We start from the raw sequence: 20,961 nt of genomic DNA on the forward strand, positions 1-20,961 counted from the left end.
TTCCAGGGTTACGAGTGACTCGCTAGAACCTTAACCAAGATTAGGACGTCACGTGGTGTAAAAGGAGACTCCTCGATATATATATATTAAATATATAAAAAAAAGTTGTTTTCTCACCCCGGATACCCGTATGGGTGGTAAATTCTGCTCTAACTCGGGTCTCCTACCAGAGACCTGGGAGTTTGAGCAATCGCCTCAAGATCTTAGCTGTTCCCAATAGCGCACTTTTCTGCAACTCACCTGAGTTGATTACTGTTGGTATTTGAGCAAGCCACATTTTATGCGCCGGTGTTATTGCGCCCAGTGCCCCAATGACTACTGGGATTACAGTTGTTCTTACATTCCAGCATTTTTCAATTTCTTCTCCAAGAGGGAGATATTTTTCTACCTTTTCTTTTTCTTTGCTGGCTATATTGTAGTCATTGGGTACTGCTATATCTATTATAGTAACCCTCTTGTTCTCCTTGTCTACCAACACTATATCTGGTTGGTTTGCTAGGACATGCTTGTCAGTTTGGATGTAGAAGTCCCAGAGGATCTTAGCGCGGTCATTTTCATTGACCTTACCAGGAGCTTCCCACCAGTGTTGTAGTTTATTAAGGCCATACTCGTCACATAGACTTCTATACACAACACCAGCGACATGATTATGCCGCTCAGTATATGCGTTCCCTGCTAGCTGCTTGCATCCACTGATGATGTGTTGGATGGTCTCAGGTGCATCTTTGCATAGTCTGCATCTAGGATCGTCTCTAGTGTGATAGATTTTTGTTTGGAGTTGCCTTGTTGGGAGCACTTGCTCCTGGGCTGCCATGATTAGTGACTCTGTATTGGCCGATAGGTTTCCTTTGTTCAGCCACATATATGTCTGGTGAAGATCACCAACCTTAGATATTTGTTGGTGGTAAGCACCATGAAGAGGTTTTGTGTGCCAGTCAATTTTCTCATCATCAGGGCGTAGGTCCGTTGTAAGAGCAGCCGATTGAAATTCAGCTAGCAACTTATCTGAGATGGCCATGGAGGCTGCATATGCTTTGATGCTTTGCTCCTCTTCTTTCACTGTCTGCGGTACAATTTTGAGTCCCCTACCGCCATCTTTCCTATCAAGATACAATCTAGTAGTATCAGATTTTGGGTGGAGTGCTCCATGCATAGTCAGCAGTTTACGAGTTGCTATATCTGTTTCTTTGATGGCTTCCTCAGTCCACTTTATTATGCCTGCTGGATATCTTATTACTGGCAGTGCGTAGGTATTCATTGCCGTGATTTGGTTCTTGGCATTGAGCTGGCTCCGTAAGACCTGCCGAAGGCGTTTCTCGTATTCGGTAATGGCTTTGTGACGTACCTCGGCGTCGTGGTTGATGTTGCTTTGCATAATCTCCAAGTACTTGTACCCTTCTTCTATATCTTTGATGGTACCATTTGGCATTCTTAGGCCATCTGTGAGCATAGAATGGCCTTTCTTAAGAATTAGCCTTCCACATTTCTCAATACCGAAGGTCATTCCGATGTCCTTGCTGTATACCTGAGTGAGGTGTATTAGCGAATCAATGTCCCTTTCTTTGTTAGTGTACAGCTTGATGTCATCCATGTAGAAGAGGTGGTTTATCTTGGTGCCACTCTTAAACTGGTACCCATATTGAGTCTCCTCCAGCATATTGCTTAGAGGGTTTAGGCATATGCAGAAGAGCAGCGGTGATAAGGAGTCACCTTGATAGATGCCTCGCTTAGTTTGTACACTCGCCAGCTTTTTGCCATTAGCCTCCAGTTCTGTCTTCCATTTGGTCATTGACATCTTGATGAATGCTACAAGAGCAGGGTGAACATTGTACATACTGAGGCACTCAAGTATCCAACTATGGGGAATTGAGTCCTAGGCCTTTTTGTAGTCAATCCAAGCCATGGCAAAATTGGTTTGCCTTCTCCTGCTGTCTTGACAGCAGGAGAAGGCAAACCAATCTTGGTGCTGCCGACTACCACCAATTGGTGGTAGTCGGCAGCACCGGCTTCGTGGTTGTCCTGATGCTAAGTGCTTTACTTGCAATATGAAAGGCCATACTAGTATTGGCTGTGCTAAGAATGGTTATGAGGACTCTTTGGAAACAAGACCTTAACAGGTTTCGCTATGATAAAAGTAGCAGTAGCTAAAGTGACAGGAATATGAACAGAGGTTCAGGTAGAAGAGACAGGGACTACACATGTTCCCGTCATCTTAGTAAGAGTGTAAGGCTTTCTTCATCTGGTCCTAAACGACTAGATGATAAGATAGTAAGAACTTTGAAGGTAAATGACATTGAGGTTGATTTTGTGCTCGACACAGGGGCTGAAGTTTCAGTAATTACTGGAAAAACGGCCAACAGGTTAGATTTACAGTTAAGAGCACCATCAAATGTTTTGACTGCAATGGACGGTTCCGAGTTAAAGGCAATGGGTAAAGCAGGGGTTCAGTTGAGAAGTAGAGACAGGTCTATGGTCACTGAGGTTCATGTTATAAAAGGATTGAGCAAAAACTTTTTGGGCATAAATGAGTTGAGACAGCTGAAATTGTTGGCTGTTTTAAATGCATTGTGTACAAAAGGTTTTAAGCCAGTTACATCGTTGCCTCCTAGACCTATTACTCCTGGTCTATGTTGGCATCTTTCAGATGATGGCAAGTTGCGAAACTTGACAAATCAATCTGATAAAAAAAGGTAAAGGTCCCAGAGATGGAGAACATAAAGTTCTGGAAGATGTTTGGCTACCTGCTATCCAGGCTAAGATAAAATCACTTACAGACAACCAGCTGTCTGTCGGCGGGGAGGCTTTTTTAGCCCCCCCACACCTCAAATCAGAGAGGGACAGAGGATGCTGTCTTGACAGCAATTTGTACTAGCCGTGAGGCTAGCCATGCCAAAACAGGTGGCAAATAAAGCCCTGATGGCTCATGACTTGTTCGCAACAATTCATAACTTTTATAGTTTTAATCTAAGGTGGTTATCATATATTATCACAGAATTGCTTTAGTTTACTGGATTATGTATCCAAGAAGGTTTTTATGTGAAAACAAATGTAATTTTGTCAAATTCTCCTCATAAGCTTCATTGTTACCAGCAGCGCAGTCAAGCGTGAGGTACAATACAATGACGTTACGTCATGCTATTTAAGTCTGACAGGCTTTTTCCCTATTGGGCCAATCTATTTATATATATCTATGTTAGTTACACACTCTACCTGCTATTGTGAGCATTTTCTTCACTGTGATGAGAATTTGAGCTCTGTATTAATCACCACTCGCAAATAGCGGTAAAGAACTCATTCTAATAATTGCTAGAAACTATGGTTATTTGAAGGATGCAAATGGACCCTCACCATATCGATGGCTTGCTATATTTCATTCATGGCAGTGCACTTCTACGCCAGCTGGGCCTTGTTTATTCCGGCAGCGATCATACTTGGCCTGGGCGCGGCACCACTATGGGGATCAAAAAGCCATATGGTCAACACTGTAAGTGTGTTTGTATTCTAGATACGTAGGAGTAGATAAGTTAGTTCCTTGCGATAACTGATAAAGAACAAACCAAGCAATAACAAACTGGGTGGTTTGATTTACAGAGATATGCTGGTTGGCTTATACTTGTTCCTCAGCATTCCTTGTAACGAGAGTAGCTGTACTTTCCTTCTCTAAGTATGAAGGTGTATTTTACCATCTGTTTTGATCAACAAAGCTAAAAAGATCAGACAAAGTCATTGACACATTCTAGTGGATTTCTGGTAGCCTACTTTTTTGGCAGTCTGAAAAAGTGAGATCATTCAGTGCTTGCATTGAACAAGCAAGCAACTTTCTCACTCACTCACTCACTCACTATTAATGAATTATTACAACGAACCACAGGCTAGGAGTTCAGTTTTGACAGACAGTAGCTAGGGTAAACAGCACTCTGCTGTTGAGTTAAGATACCCTTATGTTGAGCTAACATATTCTTTTGTTCAGTTAACACATCCTTCTGTTGAGTTAACATTTTTAACTGTTCAGTTAACATATCCTTATGTTGAGTTGAAATATTTTTTTGTTCAGTTAACACATCCTTCTGTTGAGTTAACACATCCTTCTGTTGAGTTAACATATCCTTCTGTTGAGTTAACATATTCTTCTGTTGAGTTAACATATTCTTTTGTTCAGTTAAAACATCCTACTGTTGAGTTAACATCTTTAATTGTACAGCTAACATATCATTCTATAGAGTTAACACCTTTATTTGTTGAGTTAACATGTCCTACTGTTGAGTTAACATTTTCATTTGCTCCATCAACTTATCCTTCTGTAGAGTTAACACCTTTATTTGTTGTGTTAACATGTCCTACTGTTGAGTTAACATCTTCATTTGTTCCATTAACTTATCCTTCTGTAGAGTTTACACTTTTATTTGTTGTGTTAACATATCCTTCTGTAGAGTTAACACCTTTGTTTGTTCACTTAACATATCATTTTTGTTGAGTAAAAACTACCAATTAGCTATGTTTTACCGTTTTCTCCCGACTCCGTCAAATACATCCTCTGTTTCTAGCACTGGAACGACTGTGAATGGTTTTAGCTGGCGCATGAGTACGCACAAATGAGGAAGATAACAAATGATGCAGGAGCAAATTTATTCTTTGGAACATTCTTTCTCTTCTTCCAGTCCGGTAGGTAAAACTGACTTCAAACCATCCCGATGTACATAGATGCATGGATAAAAAGCGATTCTTTAATATCAGCATAATGTGTTGGTTAGGCACATGTTGAAGAGATGATGAATAAATACATGGTTACAAACAATGATGGAATGGCTCTTTTGTGTAGTCAAGGAGTTTTTCAAGCATCGAAAATTTATTGCCGACGTATCCTGTTGAAACAAACATGTTGGTTTACGAAATCGACGCATCTGTGGTTGACTGACATAATAGTTGGTTGTAACGATTTCAATTCCACTTTGTTTGAATATTTTATTCACACAAACGACTACTTAAATATACATTTAGACAAAAAATATGGTCTGTAGGCCAGCCAATAGCTGCTCTATGTGTCAACAATGCATTTTGACCATTTGTGTAGTCAGTATTAACAGTAGGTTGTAGTGAGTTGATTGCAGGTTGTTTAACGTAACTGGTGACAAAAAGATCTTTCCAAAATTGGGATTTGATCAAATTTTTTCGTGAACGGCAGTTTAGAATGCGTTGAGATTTTAGTGATAAAATATCTAAATGTTATAAAATATAGAACATAAACATAGTAAAATATAAAATGTTCTATCGGTGAAGAAAGTTTTGAAATCCCGATCCACAGCGGCTTCTTGATGGCTGCAATGAACTGTTCGTTTTTGAGCTGTTAAGAGGTTGTAATCACATTTCCACATATTTTGCACCTACAACACAGCAGAGTAAGACATTGTGAACCTTTTGATATCAAATAACTGTAATTTGAATTTTGTTGCAAGTCAACCTTCAAGTATTATGCACATCTGGAAACTCGGAGTTATCATCTATACACCGCTTATAACTCTATTAATCATTTGTGAACCATTCTAACAAAAACAGTTTTGTGGCTTTGACCAAATCCTTCTGTTTTCATTTCCTACAGACAAAAATCTTTATAGAGGTCTCGAATCATGCTTTTTATTAAAAATGCATTCGCTTATTTGCTGTCGACAGAACCTTCTTGGCCTATATGTTACACTCTCCTTTGGGTTACTCGCCTTTAATGCTGTCTGCCTTCCGCATTTTTGCAAAACCGTTTTTCATATACATCGAAGTATCAGACCAAGCTAAAGAAGGAACTACAATATTTTCACCGTAAAATATTAGCGTGCTACAGCTGGCATTAATTGTATCAATGGTGTCGCTTTCAATGTGTGTGTCAGCTTAAAGCCCATGCGTTTCCTCATTTTCTGGCCAATTCCATTCAAGCTTCACACACATATGCTTCGTGCCTTCTGCCAGTTCACCAAAATATTTGATTTCGATACTCCATCAGGTTCGTTAGAACCCGCCTCCTAAACAACCACATGTGGACGATTTGGTTTAAAATAAAAAGCATCACTGACAACGCCGTGTCTACTACTAGTGTTATAAACTTATCAACTGCTTCTAAAAAGTATATAAATCCAAAGTTTAAGGTAAACAGACAGGTGAGCCGTAACTATTCGTCTTCGTTGGTAGTAGTCTTTGGAGTTGTCCTTCTTACACGTTATAGATCTTTTTTGTCCACACTCGAGCATTTAAAAGCAACTTTGTCCTTTGAAACTCACACAATCCGGTAACGATATATTTTTATATACAGACACTTTTCCTTTAGTGAGTTACATCGTGCATCGTAATGCTGTAGACATGTAACACTATCCTACCATTACCTCTACAGCTAAAAGGCAGCAATGTGCTGGTGAGAGCATAGCAGCTGTGAAGAGCTACATGTGCTCCTGATAAAAGATAAACTTTGCAGAGCGTGTGCTGCCAAACCAGCCCTTTTGTCTTAATGATTTCAGGCTAATTTCTTGAGCTGATCAAGTAAATCTGTAGGTAAAATTACTGCAACAAATAGAAATATAAATGACATTAATATAAGCTTTACTGACTTTTCTACAAGTTCAAATGTTTGTAAATAAATAATTTATTTTTCAAGCATAATACTTTGTGCATAAGTGTACTGTTTTTAGAACTCCATATTTGTTAATTGATGAAATCGAATAACTGTCAAACGAGGTGAACACAGTTAAGCAACTCTTTCATCATACACTTATCAAAGATCCTTTTCACATTGGCTGATAACACGCAGTAGATAAAGTGAGCATTAGAATAAAGTGTTAGTTAGCGAATTGCGCAATTCCTGTTATGCATAAAGTACAGGCTCATATTCGTTTTCAGTGCCAGACTCTTGATGACTCACAGCACTTGGTTTTGAACAAAACAACAAAGCTTCCAAACATTCTGAAAAACAGACATATTTAGAATATAAGGAAACAACGGTATTGGAAAGTCATTCTAACAACAGTTTAACAATTTCCCAACTAAAACAGATGAAAGACTTGTTGACAGGTTGCGGCTGGTTATATAAAGGCGTAATGTATAGGAAACTGCCGTGTTCTTTTAACTGCTCCACACGAATCAAAACCACTGAGTACAAAGCACTAAGAGATATATATTTGATAACATGTGCAAGCATACAAGCAATTCAATTTGTGTGCGCAGAATGATCAGCATGCAAAAGACTGCCAGGGACCTCCGCCTTCGTTGGCTCATTTGGGCTCCTCACATCATCTGCCTCCTTATCTCGACTGGTCTTGCATACGTGACTCAGCCTCAGTATATAAGTCATAACGTGGCCGACGTTGCCGAGTTGAGCATAACCTTGATAGCCGAGCTGACTTTGCACTTAATAGCCGAGATGTCCTCAGACTTGGTCCTGTTAGTCAAGTTGGCTATTGTCCAGTTGCTCGGCTGATCATGCGCGCAACTAATTGTTGACATTTTAGCCCAAACACTCAGTGGAGTGCCCTGCTGGCTTTCACCACATAAACTCAAATTTTTTGGCAATGACAAATTTACTCCCTTTTTCAACTTTATCGTTGATTATTGCACCTCTGTGAACACCAGATCGCATTTCTAACCGTGAAACCTGCTTTACCTGATAATGAAAGACGATCATGGCAATACATATGAACTGCCTGCATCTATATATATAAATCTCAGTGTTTGTCTGTATTCTGTCTGTCCACATGTCCAGTTGTGTTGATAAAGTTTCAGGAATGAAAACTCTCCTCCACCCTGTATTTAAACTCGGAACTTCCAGTTTTACACACAGACATCCAATACACAACGCTGTCCAACTGGCTGTATTATAACATAAATTGTGCACATAATTATTACACCTGCCAATCTTTCACGGCTTCATGCTTAAAGGTTGACTTGCAAAAAAGTTCAAATTATAATTATTTGGTATCAGAAGATTTACCATGTCTTACTCTGCTGTGTTGTAGGTGCAGAATATGTGGAAATGTGTTTCCAAGCTTCTAAAAGCTAAAAACGAACAATTAGTCGCAGCTGTCACAAAAACGGCTGTAGGTTGGAATCTCTCTCAAAATGGCTCAAATTTGACGTAGTTGAACATGATATGCTTCTGTTTACACTTTCCTGCAACCTCATTTGTTGAAATATTTTCTCAAATACGCTTCACGCATTCCATAAAACCATGTCTATTGTCCTTACGCATCTATTTCATTATCATTGTAATGCTGTCGCTTTGAGCACTGATACCTCAAAACCTAGCCTAATTATTAGTTTAACTTTTTAACCTTAGCTCGAGGGGGGCATCTCATCTTTTGATAAACATGAGAAGCCTGTAGGTCACCTGCGATAGTCGATAAATGCTGCAAAAATTGTTCGCGCTATTTGACAAGAAGTATGAGTCACATGATCAGATTATGACTATATGATTAGACCAAGCTGAAATGAAACCAAAAAGTTTCGAGCATCTATATTTTATAAGCGCTTTTTGGTAGAACCCAAACTGTTTGTCATAAACTAGTGCTACTAGATGTTTTATATTGAGGCTTTCATTTCAAGTGACAACACCACATGTCAAAAACAATAACCACGTCGAGTTGAGTACGCCATCGAAATAAATGGATTCCAACCTTCAGCCATTTTTTCAACTGTTCGTTTTGAGCTTTGAAGAGCTTGTAATCACATTTTCACATATTTTGCACCTACAATACAGCAGAGTAAAACATGGTGAATCTGTTGATACCAAATAACTGTAATGTGAATTTTGTTGCAGTCAACTGTTAACACTTCCCCTAGAATATCATAAAGAAAGCAGATGTACAAGATGCTTTCAATTATGCTTTGAATATCTAGCTCACAATGCTTATGATGATCTCTTTTCATTTCAGCATCAGTCTGAGGTAATGTGATAGCGAGTCAAGTCTTAGCACCAGCAGGCTCCAATTCATCCATTAAATTTCTTTCTGATGTGGTAGGTTTGCTACTCATACATGCAGCAAAGGATCTCAGACTAAGTTTGCTGTCAACGACTCAGCCAAAAATATTTGAGAACATTTGTAACATCTTTAGACAAATCAAGAAATTTTTACTGAATTTTTTTAAAATTTGCAATGGTATAGAGAGTTGAGGTGAACTCTTATGAAAAGCGCTTGCTCTTTAGAGCAAAGCCTAACTACCTGCAGTGTGTATCACCAGAAAATATGTCCTTAAAAACAATGTGTCATTCGAACATTGTGATTTCACAATGGATTACTGGGTATACTGAAGCTGTGATAACTAATAATAGGGAATTGATGGCACACTTGTGACAGGTTGTGGCAGGTTGTGGTGGATTGGGGTGTCAGAGAGTAGTACTTAAAGAATCCATGCGCAAGTCATAAGCATTTCATGTAAAATTGGTGAAATCATCCAAAGATTTAAGAAGCTGGCAGTGTGGCTGCCAAGAAAAATAACAAATAAGCACACTGTTGCCATGACTACAATCACTAGCCATTGTCTCTCCATGTCCTATATTCACAAATCTTCAAAACATTCAGTAATCTGCTAAGGAAAGATGATTTATAACTGATGCACAAAAGGAAATGATTATAAATTCTTGCTATGCATGTAGAGCTACAGAGGCTATAGCAGATGTTCCATACTGGTAAAGATGAAATTGTTAGGACTTAGTATCTATGTTCTTTTAAAAACATTTCATAAAAGTTCCATTAGTGTTTTGAAAATGTACTCACAACTATTTTTACTGATCATAGGAGCTTGAGTTGTCTTATTGATATTTAATATTGAAGTTTATATTCATAATATATAGATATTGATGTTTAATATCCATATTGATGTTTATGCTTATATTGTATTGTCAAATAAGCTTCAGCTCACTTAGCAGCTTCTAAGCATTAGGAAGACCTTTTCAAAGAAATCGCTTCAACACCTCTTCATACATATACTGTATTTGCTAACCTACCTTTATACTTGAGGCAATAGCAAGTGCTCACTCAGTGTCTCTTGTGTAGATATACATGTATATGTCTTAGGAACTCGCTAAATGTGGAAAAGGATTTTGCCCTCAGATCAAAGACAGTAATAATACAAACCTAGACCGGCCTTCAGACGAAAAGGTAAGTCTACCTTCTTTCAGCATTTTGTGCACAGATCATAAAGAGGCAACAACTCCTCCATAATCTGTTTTAATAGTTACAAAGACAATTTCATAGCTTTTAAACCCACATGAATGCTTATACACATTCTTCTACTCGCTGTAAACTGTTAGTATTTTTGTATCTACAAACAAACTGTGACTAGCAACTGTTCAGACAAACTGTAGAATGCAGCCACCGCTGGATGTCATTTACGCAGGGTGTGTTTACTGTTGTCACTCTTTGCAGCTTTACATGCTGGCTGGCATCTACACAGGATGTGCCTGTTTAGCCGTCATCATAGTCGGCGTTTTCCTCCAACAGCTGCCGATTGAAAGAAATCTAAAGATTGGTAGGTGCTCTAAGGAGATCTGCAAACCTCGAATCATAGCCGCTACATTCTTGCATATGAAGGACTACAGACAGGCCCTTCTCATTCCTTTGACTATGTACAGCGGGCTAGAACAAGCCTTTTTTGCCTCAGACTACACACAGGTAGGAATGTTTGTATCATTGAAAAACGCGGCGAAGGGTGATTGGTTTGTTGCCATCTCTATGTTTCCATGGCTAAAATGATGTGGATTTGGAAATGTGCTCGTGTTGAATTACCATGCGATATTATATTATATATTATATCATATACATGTATATTATATTATCGTTCGATAAATGTTTCAATGAATATTTGCATGATGCAAATTAACACCGTTGTTAAAAAAATTAAGGAATTCTACACCATACGGCAATAATTAGCGACTCAGTTTTGTCATGTTTGGCAGCATTCGGAACATTAAAGCATTCCCAGCGCCTCAACTCGAAATGAAAACAATTGAAGTCTGAAAATGTTTAAGATGAAATAGCTTTTGCTGTATTTTCCTCCGCATCATTCGTAAGTGCCGTATCTATCATTTGTAAGTGCTGTATCTGTCTTGCAGATGATGACAAACTTGTGCATCATCTGTGTCATAGAAACATAGTGTATGTTGATGATGTTGTGAAAAGGTACATTAATCAGAATTGATCCTTCACACTGCCTAAGCCAAAATACAATAAATTTTATTATGGTATTTTTGTTTAACAATAATACCTCTTGAATTCCCTCCTCGCTTGGATTTTTCTATTAAACCATTCTTGCCAATTTATGATACTGCAAAACGTCTATTTGAGTGCCATGCGCTGTTTGTTTCAACCCTTTTATAAAAGTGACATTCTATTAAAGGGAGTTTTCAAATAGAGGGTGAGACGATAATAATGAAGAGATTGCATCAATAATAATACTCTTTTGTTATCGCCGCAGTGTCAGTGGCAGTTTAGTGACATTGTTTAATGACAGTGTACCTGAGAAGATCGATCTTTACAATCAACTCTGATTGGAAGTTACTAAAGTATAAATCCAACCCATCGTCTTCAGATCTGTCTATAATGTGGTTTACATTCTGACCTAAAAACTTCGAAACATTTCTTCAGGAATACCATACGAAGTAATAGCAGCCAATATTATATCATATTAACATTCGTTTTCTAGCTACAAATTTTTTCGATTTTTTTCTCAAAACTTTGACAACGCCACCAGGTATATAAATATTTATTGTAAGCCTAGAGAAATTTTGCCTCTACTGTAAAGCTCTGGGATTGTCAAATTTTTTCCAAATTGTATATATTTGATGCTGTTATTTGATTGGCTACCATTTTTTCAAAAGTATGTGTATTGATCTGCATGTTATTCATAGTTTTAACTAGGATATCATATTTCTACATTTCTATTGTAAAACTTGGATATATAACTGCTACAAAGCAGAACTATGCTAAGGATGAACGTCTAATACATTAATGCGCAATATATATAATATATAATCTATATATTAGTGTATAATATATAATAAAGAACACATATGTATTGCTTGAACAACTGAACTTACAACATACAAAATTTAAACATAGCTGTTGGTCTCGTGCTAACAGTATCAATTTTGAACAACCTTCGTAGGACCTTAGTAGGGGCGTGTACTCTAAGCACCAGAGGTAGCTGTGACTAAGCTATGATTTGCGAACAGATAATTTCAACTCGTTAATGCATACACTGAAGCACTTGTCTAATCAAACAGATAAATTTATCAGTATAAGATAGTAAACGCTATACAGAAAACCTGAATATGACCTGTTGTAGGCATTCATTACCTGCCCACTAGGAAACTGGTGGGTAGGTTATGTGGTAATATGTTATGGAGCGATGGATGCTTGCTGCTCTCTCCTCTTTGGCAAGCTTGTGCAGTATGTTGGACGTATTCCATTCTTTGTTCTTGGTGAGTACTGAAACAAAAGACTGGCTCTTCTTTCTTAAGTAGAAAGTGTTTAAGTTATGTATTTCGAAGTGTATGTGCAAGTACACTCAAGTACACTCATACCCCGAGTACAGCGGAATGACAGGCCATAAAGGATCTTCTGCTACTCAACTTAGTCATCAGCAGTATCTTAGCGGTCTGGAAAGCTTGACATTCGAACAGTGGGGTTGGGATAAATCCGCAAAACAGTCACTAATCGTAACGAGAAGGTTATTGCATGTACTTTAAAGATGTACTTAGACCAAATTTTAGTAGATTTTATTAGAAAATATCGATATTTTTCTATCATTTGCGACTGTTTTTGATGGTAATAACCATAACAACTAGTGATGTCATTATGCAAGTATTTTCCCTCGGAGCGTTTAACCGCGATTAAGTTTTGTCGATTTTAATCTTGAGACATCTTAACAATCAGATTACCTCAAATATAAAAAATTATCGCAAATGATAGAAAAATATTGATAATTTCCGATAAAATTTACTAAAATTTTGTGTAAGTTCATCGTTAAGCTCCTTTCTGGAAAATCAATTTAACAGACTAGTCTACGAATTGTTGTCGTATTGGCTAGCAAGATATTACTTTACAATCCTTGCTTATGTAGCGTGTGATAGGAGTTTTAAAATTAATAAGGATTTTTACAAAGAAATATTCAAATCAAACAGAGGTACTATATGCCAAAAATGATCCCTGAATATATTTTATTTTTTACTGCTAGTCATCAGTTACTACTAGCCATCGGTTATTACTAGTCATCAGTTACTACTAGTCATCGGTTACTACTAGTCATCGGTTACTACTAGTCATCAGTTACTACTAGTCATCGGTTACTACTAGTCATCGGTTACTACTAGTCATCGGTTACTACTAGTCATCGGTTACTGCTAGTCCTCAGTTACTACTAGTCATCGGTTATTACTAGTCATCAGTTACTACTAGTCATCGGTTACTACTAGTCATCGGTTACTACTAGTCATCAGTTACTACTAGTCATCGGTTACTACTAGTCATCGGTTACTACTAGTCATCGGTTACTACTAGTCATCGGTTACTGCTAGTCCTCAGTTACTACTAGTCATCGGTTACTACTAGTCATCGGTTACTACTAGTCATCAGTTACTACTAGTCATCAGTTACTACTAGTCATCAGTTACTGCCAGTCATCAGTTACTACTAGTTATCAGTTACTACTAGTCATCAGTTACTGCCAGTCATCAGTTTCTACTAGTTATCAGTTTCTATCAGTAGTTGATTGCCACCTGCCACTGATTTCAATGCTTTCAAATGCAATCGAGTGCAGCTCAACTTTTGTTTGTTAATGTACTTACATGACTTGTGTTCATTGTACAGATCAGAAAAAATAGTTTTGGAATAAATCGACTGGTGAAATGGTTTGTTGTAGGTGCTCTGATAAATATCGCTCTAGTCACCACCTTCCTCACTTTCCAAATTACTCAAGATAATCTCTACATATACTTTATACTTGCTGGCTTCTGGGGAATGGCTGATGCTATCTGGCAAACACAGATAAATGGTAAGTCAGTGCTTCTACTGTCATAGAAATCTGTCGTCTAAATCTACCATATAGACTTGTCAAGGTGTCGGTGTTTGACTGTTCAATGCGCCATCTTTCTGCCATGAAAGCAGCCTTAGTGACTAATGGGATCAGAGTTTTGACTAGTACTAGCTATTAACTAACTAATGATTATAGAGTTTGGCCTAATCAAAGCAGACGACGACGTATTTGTATCTTTCAAGAAAATCAAGGCTCAAACATGGGATAAAAATTAGAATAACAATTAGTACAAGTATATTGCAAATATTCATGAATTCAATTCAATGAAAAATATCAAATATTTTTCTATTTAATTGCTACGGTAAGTATGATATGATTAAACTAGTTTATATTTTAAATGAATTTATAAATATGATATAAAACATAAGGGTAACCTTGACAACAGACGCCTTGCAACTATCACTCCGCCTGAGCATATTATGGAAACGCAGTTCATTTATCAGCTCAGCATAGCACTTGGACAACCAGGGGTCGCTATGCTATCGTTGTATGGAAACTTAGCAATATTTGAGTAGCTGAGACGAGTAGATAGTCAAAGCGAGCTTTGTGCACTCCCTGAAGTTGTACCAGATATAGAAACAATAATTTTAAGTTCTACTACATATCTCTGTTGTCGATGCCCCGTAGAAAAACAATTTCTAACTAACCTGGCAGTGTTTCCTTATTCATTGTTGTACTCTCAGCAACTGTTGTATGCATTTGCCAACATTGTAGCTTTATACGGAGTATTATTTAAAGACAGCCACGAAGCAGCCTTCTCCAACTACAGACTATGGGAGTCTATCGGGTTCATCATAGCCTTTGGCTACCAGAGTAGGCTGTGCTTGCCCATCAAAGCCTACATTCTTCTCGTTTTCCTTGGTTTAGGAATTATGGGCTTTAGTATAGTTGAATGGCAAGAGAGAAGAAATAAAACCAACAAAATGAATGTTAACTAACAGTACCACGTTTTAGGTGTGATTGGCTATTGAGTGTTAATCAGAACGCATCCAATTTAACAGGTTTTTAGTCAGAATTGTTTACTCTTGCCTTCTGTGTACTTCTGATGCCAAACTCAGGACCAAGCGATTTTATGACACGCTATTGATTACAAGTTATGCATATGAATATCTGTACAAGAATCATGTAAATACATTGTATGCAACAGTTATTATTCATTGTACTTTAGCAATAAAAATCATAACCTACAAGTTTATATACTTCTTTACATGAGTATTTAATGCACTTTTTAAGCAATTTTCTGTAAAACATAAATCTGTGCTTTTGTGCAAGCAGTAGAAAACCATTTTTATGCTACTGGTTTGGATTAGTGCTATAGCAACATCATACACCAGTAGTATATAGAGAGCAGATCTACACATAAAAGTGACGGATCCAGCGGGGGGATAGAAAAAGGGGGTTGTGAATTAAATTGGCTAGGGGTGTAGATTGAATCGTGTGGAGTTGAATGAGATGTTGGGGTTTGGGGGGAAATTGTGGTGTAGAGTAGGGGGTTGAATTCGAGGGGTTACGGATCCGCTCCTGGCGTAATCGGCGGATTATCTGTGGATGAGTCATCCGATTAGCGGGGGATGAGTCATCCGATTAAACGCGGATTATCGCGGGATTAGTCGGGGGAATCGTCGCGGATTAGTCGGGCGAATCGTCGCCGATTATCGGTGGAATAGTGGGGGTGAATATCTGGGACATCGAGGGCTGGATGGTTTTCCGGAGTGGATCTCGCGGATTATCGAGGAGAGCGAGAGATTACCTACCGGATGAGTGAGGGGGTTAATATCTGGGACACCGAGGGGTTGATTTTCCGGAGATTGTTATATATTTGAAACATTGAATATATATGAGAAAATGTTTATGTACAAAGTTATTTTTTGAAGATTTGATGATTTTGTAATGTTGAAGCTCTTGAATGGTTAAAAATTTTAAGGAATTTATTTTTGGTTTTTTTTTTGTATTTTTTTGTATGTAAGATTGAAATTTGTTGGAGAAATTAATATGTTGAATGAAAGATCAGTTTTATTACAAAATTATTCACTTTAAAAGATATATTTATATGTATTATTCATTATTTCCATCATCATTTTGTTTCAATAAAAATAAAATAGTTTATGTTTAACTTGAAATATATGAAAATATTCAAGTAGATAGGACACAATAAAGATAATATAGTATAAATGAAACATTGAATATATACATAAGAAAATGTTCATGTACAATCTTTATCAGTACTTTATAATAATTGTACATATACTTATTCTCTGTAATTTATTAACACACCTGATGATCTCTTACAGCACTTTATAATAATTGTACAAATACTTATTCTCAGTACTTTATTAACACTCCTAATGATCTCTTACAGTACTTTATAATAATTGTACATATACTTATTCTCTGTACTTTATTAACACTCTTGATGATCTCTTACAGCACTTTATAATAATTGTACACATACTTATTCTCAGTACTTTATTAACACTCCTGATGATCTCTTAATACACTTTATAATAATTGTACATATACTTATTCTCTGTACTTTATTAACACTCTTGATGATCTCTTACTACACTTTATAATAATTGTACATATACTTATTCTCAGTACTTTATTAACACTCCTGATGATCTCTTACAGCACTTTATAATAATTGTACATATACTTATTCTCAGCACTTTATTAACACTCTTGATGATCTCTTACAGTACTTTATAATAATTGTACATATACTTATTCTCAGTACTTTATTAACACTCCTGATGATCTCTTACAGCACTTTATAATAATTGTACATATACTTATTCTCTGTACTTTATTAACACTCTTGATGATCTCTTAATACACTTTATAATAATTGTACATATACTTATTCTCTGTACTTTATTAACACTCTTGATGATCTCTTACTACACTTTATAATAATTGTACATATACTTATTCTCAGTACTTTATTAACACTCCTGATGATCTCTTACAGCACTTTATAATAATTGTACATATACTTATTCTCAGTACTTTATTAACACCCCTAATGATCTCTTACAGCACTTTATAATAATTGTACATATACTTATTCTCTGTACTTTATTAACACTCTTGATGATCTCTTACAGCACTTTATAATAATTGTACATATACTTAATATCTGTACTTTATTAACACTCTTGATGAACTCTTACAGCACTTTATAATAATTGTACATATACTTATTATCTGTACTTTAATAACACTCCTGATGATCTCTGACAGCACTTTATAATAATTGTACATATACTTATTCTCTGTACTTTATTAACACTCTTGATGATCTTTTACAGCACTTTATAATAATTGTACATATACTTATTCTCTGTACTTTATTAATAATCCTGATGATCTCTTACAGCACTTTATAATAATTGTACACATACTTATTCTCAGTACTTTATTAACACTCCTGATGATCTTTTACTACACTTTATAATAATTGTACACATACTTATTCTCTGTATTTTATTAACACTCTTGATGGACTTTTACTACACTTTATAATAATTGTACACATACTTATTCTCTGTACTTTTTTACCACACCTGATGATCTCTTACAGCACTTTATAATAATTGTACATATACTTATTCTCAGTACTTTATTAACACTCTTGATGATCTCTTACAGCACTTTATAATAATTGTACACATACTTATTCTCAGTACTTTATTAACACTCCTAATGATCTCTTACAGTACTTTATAATAATTGTACATATACTTATTCTCTGTACTTTATTAACACTCTTGATGATCTCTTACAGCACTTTATAATAATTGTACACATACTTATTCTCAGTACTTTATTAACACTCCTGATGATCTCTTAATACACTTTATAATAATTGTACATATACTTATTCTCTGTACTTTATTAACACTCTTGATGATCTCTTACTACACTTTATAATAATTGTACATATACTTATTCTCAGTACTTTATTAACACTCCTGATGATCTCTTACAGCACTTTATAATAATTGTACATATACTTATTCTCAGCACTTTATTAACACTCTTGATGATCTCTTACAGTACTTTATAATAATTGTACATACACTTATTCTCAGTACTTTATTAACACTCCTGATGATCTCTTACAGCACTTTATAATAATTGTACATATACTTATTCTCTGTACTTTATTAACACTCTTGATGATCTCTTAATACACTTTATAATAATTGTACATATACTTATTCTCAGTACTTTATTAACACTCCTGATGATCTCTTACAGCACTTTATAATAATTGTACATATACTTATTCTCAGTACTTTATTAACACTCTTGATGATCTCTTACAGCACTTTATAATAATTGTACATATACTTAATATCTGTACTTTATTAACACTCTTGATGAACTCTTACAGCACTTTATAATAATTGTACATATACTTATTATCTGTACTTTGTTAACACACCTGATGATCTCTTACAACACTTTATAATAATTGTACATATACTTATTCTCTGTACTTTATTAACACTCTTGATGATCTCTTACAGCACTTTATAATAATTGTACATATACTTAATATCTGTACTTTATTAACACTCTTGATGATCTCTTAATACACTTTATAATAATTGTACATATACTTATTCTCTGTACTTTATTAACACTCTTGATGATCTCTTACTACACTTTATAATAATTGTACATATACTTATTCTCAGTACTTTATTAACAATCCTGATGATCTCTTACAGCACTTTATAATAATTGTACATATACTTATTCTCAGTACTTTATTAACACTCTTGATGATCTCTTACAGCACTTTATAATAATTGTACACATACTTAATATCTGTACTTTATTAACACTCTTGATGAACTCTTACAGCACTTTATAATAATTGTACATATACTTATTATCTGTACTTTGTTAACACACCTGATGATCTCTTACAACACTTTATAATAATTGTACATATACTTATTCTCTGTACTTTATTAACACTCTTGATGATCTCTTACAGCACTTTATAATAATTGTACATATACTTAATATCTGTACTTTATTAACACTCTTGATGAACTCTTACAAAACTTTATAATAATTGTACATATACTTATTATCTGTACTTTAATAACACTCCTGATGATCTCTTACTACACTTTATAATAATTGTACATATACTTATTCTCTGTACTTTATTAACAATCCTGATGATCTCTGACAGCACTTTATAATAATTGTACATATACTTATTCTCTGTACTTTATTAACACTCTTGATGATCTCTTACAGCACTTTATAATAATTGTACATATACTTATTCTCTGTACTTTATTAATACTCCTGATGTTCTCTTACAGCACTTTATAATAATTGTACACATGCTTATTCTCAGTACTTTATTAACACTCCTGATGATCTTTTACAGCACTTTAGAATAATTGTACATATACTTATTCTCTGTACTTTATTAACACTCTTGATGATCTCTTACAGCACTTTAGAATAATTGTACATATACTTATTCTCTGTACTTTATTAACACTCTTGATGATCTCTTAATACACTTTATAATAATTGTACATATACTTATTCTCAGTACTTTATTAACACTCCTGATGATCTCTTACAGCACTTTATAATAATTGTACATATACTTATTCTCAGTACTTTATTAACACTCTTGATGATCTCTTACAGCACTTTATAATAATTGTACATATACTTAATATCTGTACTTTATTAACACTCTTGATGAACTCTTACAGCACTTTATAATAATTGTACATATACTTATTATCTGTACTTTGTTAACACACCTGATGATCTCTTACAACACTTTATAATAATTGTACATATACTTATTCTCTGTACTTTATTAACACTCTTGATGATCTCTTACAGCACTTTATAATAATTGTACATATACTTAATATCTGTACTTTATTAACACTCTTGATGATCTCTTAATACACTTTATAATAATTGTACATATACTTATTCTCTGTACTTTATTAACACTCTTGATGATCTCTTACTACACTTTATAATAATTGTACATATACTTATTCTCAGTACTTTATTAACAATCCTGATGATCTCTTACAGCACTTTATAATAATTGTACATATACTTATTCTCAGTACTTTATTAACACTCTTGATGATCTCTTACAGCACTTTATAATAATTGTACACATACTTAATATCTGTACTTTATTAACACTCTTGATGAACTCTTACAGCACTTTATAATAATTGTACATATACTTATTATCTGTACTTTGTTAACACACCTGATGATCTCTTACAACACTTTATAATAATTGTACATATACTTATTCTCTGTACTTTATTAACACTCTTGATGATCTCTTACAGCACTTTATAATAATTGTACATATACTTAATATCTGTACTTTATTAACACTCTTGATGAACTCTTACAAAACTTTATAATAATTGTACATATACTTATTATCTGTACTTTAATAACACTCCTGATGATCTCTTACTACACTTTATAATAATTGTACATATACTTATTCTCTGTACTTTATTAACAATCCTGATGATCTCTGACAGCACTTTATAATAATTGTACATATACTTATTCTCTGTACTTTATTAACACTCTTGATGATCTCTTACAGCACTTTATAATAATTGTACATATACTTATTCTCTGTACTTTATTAACACTCTTGATGATCTCTTACAGCACTTTATAATAATTGTACATATACTTAATATCTGTACTTTATTAACACTCTTGATGAACTCTTACAAAACTTTATAATAATTGTACATATACTTATTATCTGTACTTTAATAACACTCCTGATGATCTCTTACTACACTTTATAATAATTGTACATATACTTATTCTCTGTACTTTATTAACAAT

The 20,961-nt window shown here is 35.0% G+C and overlaps 1 pseudogene; it reads left to right on the plus strand.

Annotated features, from left to right (window-relative positions):
• Positions 1–2,160: 2,160 nt before the first annotated feature.
• LOC137388060 (protein unc-93 homolog A-like) lies at positions 2,161–15,246 on the plus strand (annotated as a pseudogene).
• Positions 15,247–20,961: the final 5,715 nt, after the last annotated feature.

Source organism: Watersipora subatra, chromosome 2, assembly GCF_963576615.1.
Source record: "Watersipora subatra chromosome 2, tzWatSuba1.1, whole genome shotgun sequence".
NCBI classification, from domain to species: Eukaryota; Metazoa; Bryozoa; class Gymnolaemata; order Cheilostomatida; family Watersiporidae; genus Watersipora; species Watersipora subatra.